Consider the following 13,037-nt stretch of genomic DNA (forward strand, 5'->3'; position numbering starts at 1 on the left):
GCGAAAAAGGTCTAGAAAAATACAAATAAACAAAATAATAAAAATAAAACAAAATAAAAATAAATGGACTCAATGGTCCTCATCATCAGACACATCAACATCGTGAGTCGTTGGCGCTGAAGGAGTAATATGGAAATGCTAACAAATCTGCTGCAATGTCACATCAATACTGTCGAACCTCTGAATGCAATATTGAAGCAAGCTAGTGAAGTCCTTGACAAATACTCCTCAGAAGCTACCAGTAGGAGGAACAGGTCAGTGACTCGAAGGCGGAGGCTATAGTGGGTCCTCGTGATAGGGAGGAGCATCATCAGGGAAGTCTTCGGGTTCATTCTAAGCGTTAGAATGAAACAATCAGTACTAAGAAGGATCCATTCCGTGACGCTGCTCGATCATCCTAATGTATATCATGTTCGGGATGCCCTGAGGTGACATCTGGCTGACTAGTGTGAGTGTAAAGGACTACTCCGGTGTGTCAAGGAGATTGAAGTGTCAAGCGAGGTGAGTTACGTAAGGGCCCAAACAGATAGGGCCCTTCTTGTGGCGACCAGTCTGATGGCAAAAGGATAGAGCGATGAAGTATGGCAAATCAATGATATGGCCAGTAGCCATGCTCCATTGAAAGTAAGCGTTGTGAGTGCTAATGGCTTTGGTACTCTCTCTCATACCTATCAAAGTGTGAGCTAAAAGGATGTGAATGTACCGTAAGGCCAGAGAGACAGAAGTTTCCTTCAAGTGACTCACGTCATATGGTGTCTAACTCCCTGTAAGCTAGGTCCAACATTGTGATGGCGAGTGATGGATGTGCCTATGAAGTTTAATGAAGTCCTCAGTGCTCATAAATTCCTCTGTGTATAGTCCCATAGCAGCACCAAACTCTAAGACACTCATCTGTCGCACCAAACCACCAAGGCGGAAAGTGATGGTGCTTGGCTCATTGTGAACTGTCATGACCTACTGTATCAGAAATGTGGAGCAAAACTCCAATGTTAGCTCGATGTAGGTGGGCTCGATGATGGTAAAGAATCTATCTTACGGAGCTATGATGATAATGGCACGAACGTCATCAACGAGGCGGACCTGCTCCAATACGGCCCAATCAATGTTGTGCTCGAAGGAGCTGATATAGATCGGTCTGCTGAAAATCTGAGATAGGGGTGACGGTCCTCGGTAGAAGCGCTTGAGGAGGAAGTCACGCTGAGGTCCTTCTGCTTTTTTGAAGTGAGGACAGTGGTCTTAGTCTTACTGCATGTGTTCGTCATGGTGTACCTGCAATAAAGCAATTAAAAATAACTTAATATGGACAAACCAATAAGATAGATATAGACCAATAGGAAATTAAAATCTAAGTGCATCTCAACTATTGGACTAATAAAGAAATTTGCCTTTAACATAATAACACGAATAACCAAAATGCCAAAAACCACACAAAACTCTAGTACGAATAAATAAAACTAATACTGGTCAATGAATAATGAAGACTAACAAAAATCAAAATAATGGTGTACTGTTGTTAAAATGAAAAGAATAAAACATAAAAAGGAAAATAATATAGAATAATCAACATGCCCGAAATTATATAAAGAATAAACCAAATCATCATTCAATAAACTAAAGAATTAAGAACAAGTAAAAATAGTAAAGATAATAAATAAATAATAAGAATAATAGTAACTAAAAATAAAAATAAATTAAATAAATAAATTAAATAAGGGAAAAAAGAAAAGATCGATAGTAATGGTGGAGGAGAGGGACAGTGCCTACTCGAGTAAAGGAAAGGTGGTTGGATGGTGCTGGGGAAGGGGGTTCAAGTGGTTAGGTGTCGGGGGTATGAGGTCGTGGGGGAGAAAGGAAAGGGAGAAGGGGTTGTTCGGGGTAAGTGCTGACGAGGGTGCAAAGGGGGATGTGTGATTAGGGTGGCTTTTTAATGGTGGTTGCTGTGTGATGGGGTGAAGAAGAAGAAAAGTAAGGGGGCACGAGGGGGATCGGGGTTGAGAGGGGAAGAGAAAGGGTGAAGGGAGGGCGGTTGGGGAAAGGGGGAAGGAAAGGGGAAAAGGGGTTGAGAAAGGGCGATTATCGGTGCGACGAGGGAGACGAGTGGGATGGTCGGATTTTCAAGTGGACGGTAATAATAAAATCCATCTTATAACACGAGGTTTTGCATTTGATTTAGTAAGGAGATAACGAAGAGTCGAATGGTCAGTGTAAAAAACAACTTTAGATAATATCAAGTATGGCCTAAATTTATTGAATGCAAAGAACACAACTAGCAATTTATTTTCCTGTCGTAGTGTAGTTTTCTTGTGCAGCTATTAATGTCTTGCTAGCATAATAAATCAGTTGAAAATGCTTTTCTCTTTGCTATCCAAGAACTGCACCTACTACAAAATCACTCGTATCACAAATTAGTTCAAAAGGTAAATTCCAATCAGGTGCAACTGCAATCGGAGTATTATTTAGTTTATCTTTGAGAGTATTAAATGCTTCTAAACATTCTTGACTGAAATCAAAAGGCACATCTTTTTCTAGCAAATTCGTTAAAGGCTTAGCTATTTTAGAAAAATCTTTAATAAATCTTCTATAAAATCCAGCATGTCCTAAAAAGCTTTGAATAGCCTTAATTGAACTAGGAGGAGGTAATTTTTCAATGGTTTCAATTTTCTCTTTGTCAACCTCAATCCCTTTACTAGAAATTTTATGACTTAACACAATCCTTTCTCGAACCATGAAATGACATTTTTCCCAATTAAGTACAAGGTTCATTTCCTTACATCTCATTAGAACTCATTTTATATTTTTAAGACAAAGATGGAAAGATTTACTGAATACCAAGAAGTTGTCCATAAAAACCTCCATAATGTCTTCTACGAGTTCATAAAAAATGGCCAACATTCAGTGCTGAAAAGTAGCAGGAGTAGTACATACCCAAAAGGCATTCTTCGGTAAGAAAACGTACCATATGGGTATGTAAATTTCATTTTTTCTTAAATTTCATTTTTTCTTAGTCCTCGACAGTTGTTAGGATTTGAAAGTAGCCAAAGAGTCCATCTAGGAAACAAAAATACATATGTCTAGATAACCTTTCCAACATTTGATCAATAAATGGCAAAGGAAAGTGATCGTTTCTTGTGGCATCGTTCAACTTCCTATAGTCAATACAAACTCCATCCCGTGACTATTCTTGTTGGAATCAACTTATTCTTCTCGTTCACTACAATAGTCATGCCTCCCTTCTTAAGAAAAACCTGTACAGGACTCACCCAAGTACTGTCAGAAATAGGATAAATAACTCCAACATCTAGAAGTTTAATTACCTCAGCCTTAACAACTTCTTTCATGTTAGGATTCAATCGTCTTTGAGCTTGCACACATGGTTTGTATTCATCCTCCATTAAAATTTTATGGGTGCAAAAAGAAGGACTGATCCCTTTAATGTCAGAAATCTTCCAAGCTATGACCCTTTTATGCTCCTTTAATACCTGTACCTCATCTTTCTTATTTGGCTGCAAATTTGAAGCAATAATCACTGGTCATGTGGAATTATTTCCAAGAAACTCATATTCTAAGTGATTTGGTAATTGCTTCAATTCCAACTTGGGAGGTTCTTCAATAGAGGGTATTAATTTCAATTTATCATTTAACTCAATACCCTTATAATTCTTCTATCTTAGTGAAGACTCATTAGAATCTAAATCAACTTTTGTCTTACCTATCATAGTATCATTGTCATCCATCTCCTCTCCTTGAACAAGACACAGTTCCAACGTGTCTTTATGAACAATTTCCTGTAAAGAATCTTGAATAACATGATCAATAGACTTAATAAAATAACAAGAATCATCTTGTTCTCTACAGAATCTCATGGCATCATAATTTTAAAAATATTCTCTTCGTCACCTACCCTAAGCATAAGTTTACTGTCACCCACATCAATAATAGCCTAGCAGTGGCTAAGAATGGGTGACCTAAAATTAAAGGTACCTAAACATCCTCATCCATGTCAACCACAACAAAATCAACAGGGAATATCTACTTTTACAAGCACATCTTCAATAATACCCCTAGGATATTTAATAGATCTGTCAGCTAATTGAATACTCATCCTAGTGGGTTTTGGTTCCCCAAGACCAAGCTGCTTGAATATTTTATAAGGCATCAGATTAATGCTAGCACATAAATCAACTAATGCTTTCTCGGTATTTAAACTATCAATTAAACAGAGAATAGTAAAACTTCCTGGATCTTTCAGTTTGGTTGGTAGTTTATTTTGAAGAATAGTTGAACATTCCTCATTAAGTTCTGCAGTGTATAGATCTTCAAACTTTCTTTTATTTTTTAATAGCTCTTTCAAAAATTTTGCATATGTAGGCATATGAGAAATAGCTTTAACAAAAGGTAAGTTAATATGCAACTTTTTAAAAGGTTCAAGAAATTTACCGAATTGTGCATCCATGCAGTCTTTCTTCAACTTTGCTGGATATGGAATTGGTAGTTTATATTCCTTAAGTACCGGTGTTTCACTCACTTCAGGTTTTACCTTCTCACCCTTTTCCTTATTAGATTCTTGTTGCAACTTCTTTTCAGGTTCAGTTAACACTTTCCCATTCCTTAGGGTAACTGCTTTCACATGCTCTTTGGGTTGGATTCCATGTTACTGGGAAAACTACCTTGTTGTCTTTCTGAAACTAATTTAGCAAGTTGTCCAATTTGATTTTCGAGCCCATGAATTGACGCTTGCTAATTTTTCAAGGCCATCTCGGTGTTCTGAAAATGAGTCTTTGACACCGAAATAAATTTTACCAACATCTCTTCAAGGTTTGGTTTCTTCTCTTACTAATAAGTTTGTTGTTGAAAACCTAGAGGGGATTGTGGTCTTTGATTTCCTTGACCTCCCCATGAGAAATATGGGTGGTTCCTCCATCCTACAGTATAGTTATTACTACAAGGACTATTTTGAGGTCTAGAATTATTACCCATATAATTTGTTTGCTCATTCTCCATGCTAGGACAATAGGGTAAATATTTCGAGTTGTTTATTCCACCTCCATTTGCATCGCGTTGCATCACCGGATGTACCTAGGTAGAAGCATATAAACCATCAATCTTTTTATTCAAGAATTCTACCTGGTTTGATAACATGGCGACTGCATCTAAGTTAAAAACACCGGTTACTTTTTTTGGCTTTGTCCTCATGACTTGCCACTGATAATTATTCAGCGACATCTCCTCTATAAACTCATAAGCCTCCTCAGGTGTTTTATTATTCAAAGTCCCATCGGTGGCTGCATCGATCAATTGCCTAGTTGAGGGGTCAAACCGTTGTAGAAAGTTTGAACCTATACGCATAAAGGTAACCCATGGGGAGGACACCTTCTCCATAAATCTTTATACCTCTCCCATGCATCATATAGAGTCTTTAAATCCATTTGCACTGAGAAAGAGATATCATTCCTTAGCTTGGCTGTCTTAGCTGGTGAAAAATACTTTAACAAGAATTTTTCGATCATTTGCTCCCATGTAGTGATAGAACCTCATGGTAGGGGGTTCAACCACAGTTTAGCCTTATTTCTTAATGAGAATGGAAATAACTGAAGGCAGATGGCGTTGTCAGAAATGCCATTAATCTTAAAAGTGTCATAAAATTCTAGGAAATTAGCCAAATGAGTATTTGGGTCTTCGTCCTGCAAACCAACAAACTGAACAAACTATTGAATCATTTGAATAGTGTTAGGTTTCAGTTTCAAATTATTTTGCAGCAATAGCAGGTCTAACAATACTCAATTCAGCCCTAGTTAAATAGGGCTTGGCAAAATCGTACATAGGATTTGCAGCAACCATAGGAGGTAGCTGATTGTTATGATTATCAACCATCTCCTCAGTAATAATAACGTCCTCTTACTCTTCTACTATACTTTGTTGATTTTGCCTCGCTTCTCTATGGTTTCTACAAGTTGTGCTTTCAGTTTTGCTGTCGAATAAAAGTGGTGTGGACGGTTTCTTCTAGTCATAAACTAAAGGAACCTGCCAAAAGCAAATAAAAGAAAATTTAGAAAATAAGAAAAAAATAAAAAGAAAAATAAGATGAAAGAAAAATAAAAATGGCTAAAGTAATAAAAATTAAGTGTTCCTAATATCTTAGTCCCCGGTAATGGCGCCAAAAACTTGATGATGATTCACTTAACTAACTAGAATCACAACAAAGGCAAGCGCACCTATCGAATAATAGTATAGCTATGGTGAGTCGGGAATATCGTATCCACGAGGTCTAAAAGTACTAGTACTTACTATCTTTCTATTATCTAGCCGGTAAATTGAAGAAGTTTGTTTTTAATCTAAAATTATCTAAACTAATTATTAAGAACTCGACAGAGAATAAAATACGAAAATAATCAAATAAACTAATATGAGAGACAATACCCAAGAAAGAATCCACCTAGACTTCACTTATTATTTTGAATTTGAATCAAACGATTTATTCACTTGCCTTGATCCGTAGAAATCCCTAAATTATATTAATATCTTTTTCAAGAGTAAAAATAACTGACTCTAGGTTGATTAATTAAAATTTCTTTTTAATTAAAACCCTATTGTCGTATTAACTCGATCTATGGATTTCTCTATTAGATTTGACTCTAATCTGGTAGATTTATGTTGTCCTATTTCTAGGATTGCATGCAACTTCACTCAACTATGCCAGATCTACTTTTAAACATGGACTTTTTCTCCACTGAATTAAGCACATCAATCATTAATTAATATCTTGAAAACATTAAAACATGGAATAAGTACACATAATTTAGATCAAAAAATCAAGTATTTATCACATAATTCAGAAAATTAAATAACAAGATCCATCATAGGTTTCATCTTCCTTAGGTATCTAGAGAATTTAGTTCATACTTTGGGAAGAAAACATCTCAAAATTAGGAAAACAATAAAACATAAAGAAACTCAAAAACTTCTAGAGAATTTGATTGTAGATCTTCAATCTTGAAAGAGATCCTGCTTTTGAGTTGATTCTGATGGCCCTCTTCGAGTAATTTCTTTGTTCTTCTCTGTGTGCTCCCTTAGATCCTCTTCTACTATGTATTTATAGACTTTATAATGCTCAAAAACCCTAAAATTTTTTTTACGTGTTTGTGAAATAGGAAGTGATATTGACACGGTCTGGCACATGGGCATATGGCAAGCCCGTGTGACTCACACGGGCATGTTCTCAGCCCGTGTGGGAATGGCCAGGCCGTGCGGATCTTGAAAGTAGCTCGTTTTCTGCTCCATTTGCTCCCTTATGCTCTCCTAAGTATAGAAACATGAAATTAAAGGATTAGAGCATCAAATTCAATAAATTAAATAATAAATCATCCAAAAATGCATCAAGAATGGGATTAAAATATGTTACTTTTATGGCTTATCAAATGAAAATCCTCCAAATGATTCTTCATCACAATTTTCATTTTCTTCTTTATTTTTTGTTTACCTTTTTTGTAGGGTGTGCCTTATATTCTTCTCCTAACTAAACTTTGTTATTTTTTCCCGTTTAAACTCTATTTATTATAGGGATATTCTGGTATAATTAGAACTCTACTTAGCCTATTTAAAGGGGTTTTGTATCCTTATTTCAAGATGCCAATAAGAAAAAAAGGCTTTTCTTTAAGGGCGACAAGATGTAGCTGCACATGAGTTTTGGTGAGAGTTTCCTTGTAATTATGTAGAGTATTTTATACCTCTTTTTGTGAGTTACCTATGATTTTGTTTCCCATTTGCTCTTTGGGATTTTTAGTCTTGTATTCGGGGTTAGTTGTTATGCATGTTTGGTACATTTAGGTTTTTTTTTGCATATTTTACTATCATTTTTTTACTCATTTTGTGGAAAGAATTGGCCGTGATTTTTTCCTCTTTGAGGGTTTTCCACCTAAAATATTTTTTTCATTCTTCTCCACTTTTATTATATAGTAGTTTATATGGGTTGAACCCCAACAATCTAAATAGAAGCTTCTACAAGGAAAACAAAAATTAAAGAAGAAAATGAAGATTGAGATGAAGAATCACCTAGAGGATTGTCATTTTCCAAGCATACAGATATGGTGGGCCTTTGACTCTATGTCGGACTCCTTCAATTCACACACCGTAACTAGTTGAGTTAAAGTGATATGCAAGTTATTTTTTAGACTATTGACAATGGAATCTCAAATTATTTATCATCAGAATATAAAAGGAATTTATATATTTTTAATTTAGTTGGTTTTTTAATCCATTTTAAAGAAGTGAAGAACTTGGATAATTTTATTCTAAATTTATTATTTAAATATTGAAAATATGAGTTGTCTTAAAAGAGTAAAAAAATTAAAAAGTGGTAGGTTTAATAATAACAGTAGAGTATATAATGAGAAAGATCATCTTTAGTGGCCAAGATCACTAAAATTATCAACATAAGTGATTGGAACATCTATAAAGGCAACTTCATCAATGATTGGAACATCTATCAGGGTAGCTCCATAATTGATTGGAACATCTATCAGGGCAGCTTCATCAATGGTTGGAACATTTATCAGCGAAGCTTCATCATTGATTGGAGCATCTATCGGGGCATCTTCATCATTCTGTTTGCCTCCAATGCTGGCTTCTGCTTCTGAACTCACCGCTATTTTCATTTTTCTCTTTCTTCCACGCCTACCTACTGAATGAAGAAAAAACCATGGTTGAATAACTCTCAAAAAGTACTAGATATAGATATCTGTTTTAGTTTAGAATCATATTGTCGAGTGTTTGAATACACGGTAGATATGGGTATATCATGAAAATTGGAAAGTTGGAGTTAGGGCTAGAATATGCTTAAAAAGTGAGTAGAAAGAGAAAGATACCATTTGGTACAGTTGAAGCTGAAGCAGTAAGATTACAAATGTGCATATTCTCAGAATTTGTTCTCAACATAGTTGAAGCCTTTAGCTCTTCATTTTGTTCTCCAGTTTCTCCATAAGTCAATAACTGCAAAAGTTGAAAACCAATATAACGATGATTGGGGAAGAAACTCTCAAATCACGAAAGAATTGTTACAAAGGAAAAGTTAAAAAAAATCATGTAAAGAAATATGAGAAATAAACTTGTTTAGGGTTCAGGAAAATGGCATGCTTACTAGCAAAGGTGCTGATCATTCACTTTGTTCTTTGCTCTCATTTTTCTTCTTTCCACCACGAGGAGAGTGCCATCTGTTTTGTATCTTTTTTACCTCAAGAAGTGATCGAAGAGTAATATTGTGATATTTATGGCGATGTTTCTACAATAATGAGATATTATCAAACATTAGTGATAAATGAGATATATATATTTGCCTACATAAGGGAAAAAATAGATCATAAGAGTTGTAAAAGTCATTTAAAGATAATTACTTTATCAATCCTTCCATTTTTGCGTGGACTTTCAATAACAATCCAATTGTTTAGGAACTCAGGCAGTGGCTTTAATTGATATGCAAAGCATTAAAGATAACCTTGTAAGAAAATGGTAGTTAATAGAGCTATTTGCTTATGTTTCTAAGGTGTGTGGATGCTTACCTTGTTGTATATTCTCTTCTAGTAGGAGCTTGAGCTTCAGGAGGCAGCGTAGAGACAGGGGTTGCCTTCATTATATAACCAGTTGTTTGTGCGACTACTAGTTTCAAACCATTTAGTAAATTCTGTCAGGACAATAACTTTGTTCTACTATATATATAAAAAACTAAAATAGTTTATATAAAACACACACACTCACATGATAAACAATTAACCTTTTGAAATGAAAGAAGCTCAAAATGAATATGACAACCTACCTAAAAAACCTTAAGGGTATCTAAACCAAACATAACATATGTGGAAAGATTTTAATATTAAAAACTTTGTGTTGAACAATTTTCATTAAATATTTTTAAACCTAAAACTACCATCCAAAAATAAAATTGTAAGTGTTCATTTACTTCAAAGATTTTTTTTTGGAAAACTAAAATCGTTTTCACTATTTGTTGAAATGAATTTTACCATTTTTTATCTTAAAAAAATTATGAACTGATATAGAAAATTTTAGTGTTAAACTTAAGGGATATCTTTTTCTCTGAATCTTACTTATATTATTGGGGCATTACTAATTTACTTTATTCAAAATGCTTTTAGGTGGTACAATCTAGCTAAGAAAAAAAATCTAAAACAGGCTTCTTTTTCTTGGTAATGTTGGTAGGAGGAAGATTAGTGGTGTTGAATAGAAATCTATATACTCTTATTTGGATTGTTGGTGCATGACTTAAGCTTTCATTCTTTCTTTCTTTGTTTTAGTTTTGATCTCATGGACTTAATTCATGGGAGTTTATATGAAACATATTGATGTGACTTAACCATAATCACAATATCTTGTATTAAATAGGTACATATATTTTAGTTGGAGAAAGTTTTATTTTTATTCTTAAATGCAACTTCAATTAAGCTAGGTTTTGTTCAACCGTGTTAAGGTTATGTGGACCAAACCGAAGAAAGAAATTCAATTCTATCTCTTTTTTAAATTGAAATATTAATTATTATAAAATGAAGAAAACAAGACAACACTCACTAAATCTTAGCATAACAAGATAGAAATAGCTTATTCCTAAAAAAGAAGAAGTAGCTCCAAATTAAACAAAATATAAAAAGAAAAAAGAAAAAAAAACCTACCCTAAGAGCAGGAAGTCTTGATTGAAAAACAGAAATAGTTTAAAGCTAGGCATGGTCAAATTTACAACCTAAAAGAAAACTTGTATTTCCTAAAATAAAATTTTGGCTTTATGGGTGCAAGTTATTTATGGGATTTACAAGATTCAACAACAAACAAAGTTTTGGAGAAAGAGTAAAGCATATTATGAAGATGAATGGAAAATGGACTCAAGTGGCAACTGATTATGACTGTAAGGAGATTAAAAATCCATGTATTGATCGTAAATTTGATATGGAGGATATGCAAGCCATCAAGGTTGATGATGGTTGTTGGCCAATTGGACAGGTGCTTGTGGGGATTACGAAAGGGTTTTATAAAGTTCCTGATAGAATTTGAAGGAACAGTTCGTTGAGATAGATTATTGGTTTTGTTTCACCATTCTCAAACATTGAATTACATGGGTAGCGATTTGTGGTATTCCCTTAGAAGCTTGGAACTACAAAACATTCTAGAACATTGCTCGAGTATGGGGTGATTTGCTGGTTGGCTAAGTCCTCCTTTGCATGCACTGGAGTATTATTATATTTATATCATATCGTTACGAGGTTCAGATGGATACTTTTGTATTCGACATATTTTTCCCACAAATGGTTACTTGGGCTAATTAGTTCTTTATGGGTTCGAATGTGTAACAGTTAATTGATATGTTACCTTGTCATATTAAACTGATACTATGATTTTGATGTTTGATCCTTTTCGATTGTGGTTCATTTTATTGAATAGCTTTTAGAATTAACTGTTGATATTATAATGCTTGAATGCTTGTAATTTAGATTACTTATATGATATTTTTCCAGATTTTGGTATAATACCACTAAACTGTGAAAAGATTACGTCCGAGTTTTTATTCCATGTGTAGATTATTGATGGTTTGAAGGTTCGTGTTCGAGCATCGTCATCAAGGAGCCTAGGCATGTTCTTAGGATTTGTTACTTGGTCGAATTGGGTGATTTCATCTTTATTTTGGATACTATTTGATTATTTCAATTTTTTGTTAAATGATTAATTATTTGTTCCATAAAATTTTAAAATTTCATGTTAATTGGTAATGACTGAACAATTGATTGAGTATCACTCTGGCGAATTTTAAAATTTCATGTTAATTGGTAATGACTGAACAATTGATTGAGCAAATCACTCTGGCGACTGCTATGTTGCTTTGGATTTGATCCAACTTTCTTATCGGGGTTGATGTTACATTGAGTCAATGAATACACAAAAAGAACCAAAAGAAAAAAGAAAGATCGAAATACAAGAAAGCAAAAAAAAAAAAGATTTTCGAAGGTAATAAATATTTATTTCTTTTCAAGGAGTGCATGCATGTATAATAAATGAGATGATCTCAGATGAATGTGGCTTCATCGGACCAATGGTCCTCAGCCACGAGGATGCTATGAATCCCCAAATGTACTAAAGAATAAAAAAGGGGAAAGGTTTTTTGTTTCTATTTTTTTTCATTCCATTTTCCTTTTTTCTTCAAAATAAAGAGGTGGGAAGGTTCTGATTAAGTGGTATGATTGGACTTAAGCCTTAACCATGAGGAAACCCTAAATTCTCTATCGATCTAAACAAAAACTAATTTTTTTTCTTATTAAAAACGAATAAAAAAGGAAAAGAAAAAGAAAAGCTTTAAAACTGATTTTTTTTATCGGCCACCATATATGGTGCTTTGTTGTTGAAGACTAATGAGCCTTTGGGTTCACTAGGGGCAAAGCTAGCCAACAAAAATAGAGAGAGTAAAGAGAAAATCAAAGGAGTTGTTTCAAAAAAATTAAAAAATATGGAAAGAAAAAAGGGGTTCAGGTTTAAATAGTGGGGGAAATGGGAATTGTGCTACATAGTCCTCTCGTGTTTTTATTTTATTTTTAAGGTCTTCTGCTTTTTAAATTACAACTAAGATCCTTTCATGTTTTTATTTTAATTTTTAAGGATTTTCGCCTTTAGAAATTGCTTCATTGGTCCCTGCACATTTTGATATATTCAAAATTTGAAATTTTGGCATGGAAAATTACAAATTAAGTCCTTTTACTTTTACTTTTTTTTAAAAAGTTGAAATTTAAATGTTATTCAAATAAATTTTATTTTATTTGTCTTTTAATTGAATTGAATTGAATTTTTATTTTATTTTTAGTTATTATCATGTATTTATTTTTACTGTGTGAGTATCTTCAATTATTTTTATTTTGTAATTTTATTTTATTCTATTTTCTTTCCTTTCACGAGATTATTTTTATTGTTTCTTTTATGATTATTTTGTGTTTATTCTTTATAGAGTAGTTCTTTATGAATTTCCTTTGATTATTTACTATTCTTCTATTATTTTT

General features: G+C 33.7%; 1 non-coding gene across 1 annotated transcript; it reads left to right on the top strand.

The window, feature by feature from the left end:
- The first annotated feature begins 5,352 nt into the window (after positions 1–5,352).
- LOC121213491 (small nucleolar RNA R71) lies at positions 5,353–5,459 on the top strand. The gene has a single exon (XR_005908872.1). It is a non-coding gene; the product is annotated as a small nucleolar RNA R71 (small nucleolar RNA).
- Positions 5,460–13,037: the final 7,578 nt, after the last annotated feature.

This window comes from Gossypium hirsutum, chromosome A13 (genome assembly GCF_007990345.1).
Source record: "Gossypium hirsutum isolate 1008001.06 chromosome A13, Gossypium_hirsutum_v2.1, whole genome shotgun sequence".
Classification (NCBI taxonomy): Eukaryota; Viridiplantae; Streptophyta; class Magnoliopsida; order Malvales; family Malvaceae; genus Gossypium; species Gossypium hirsutum.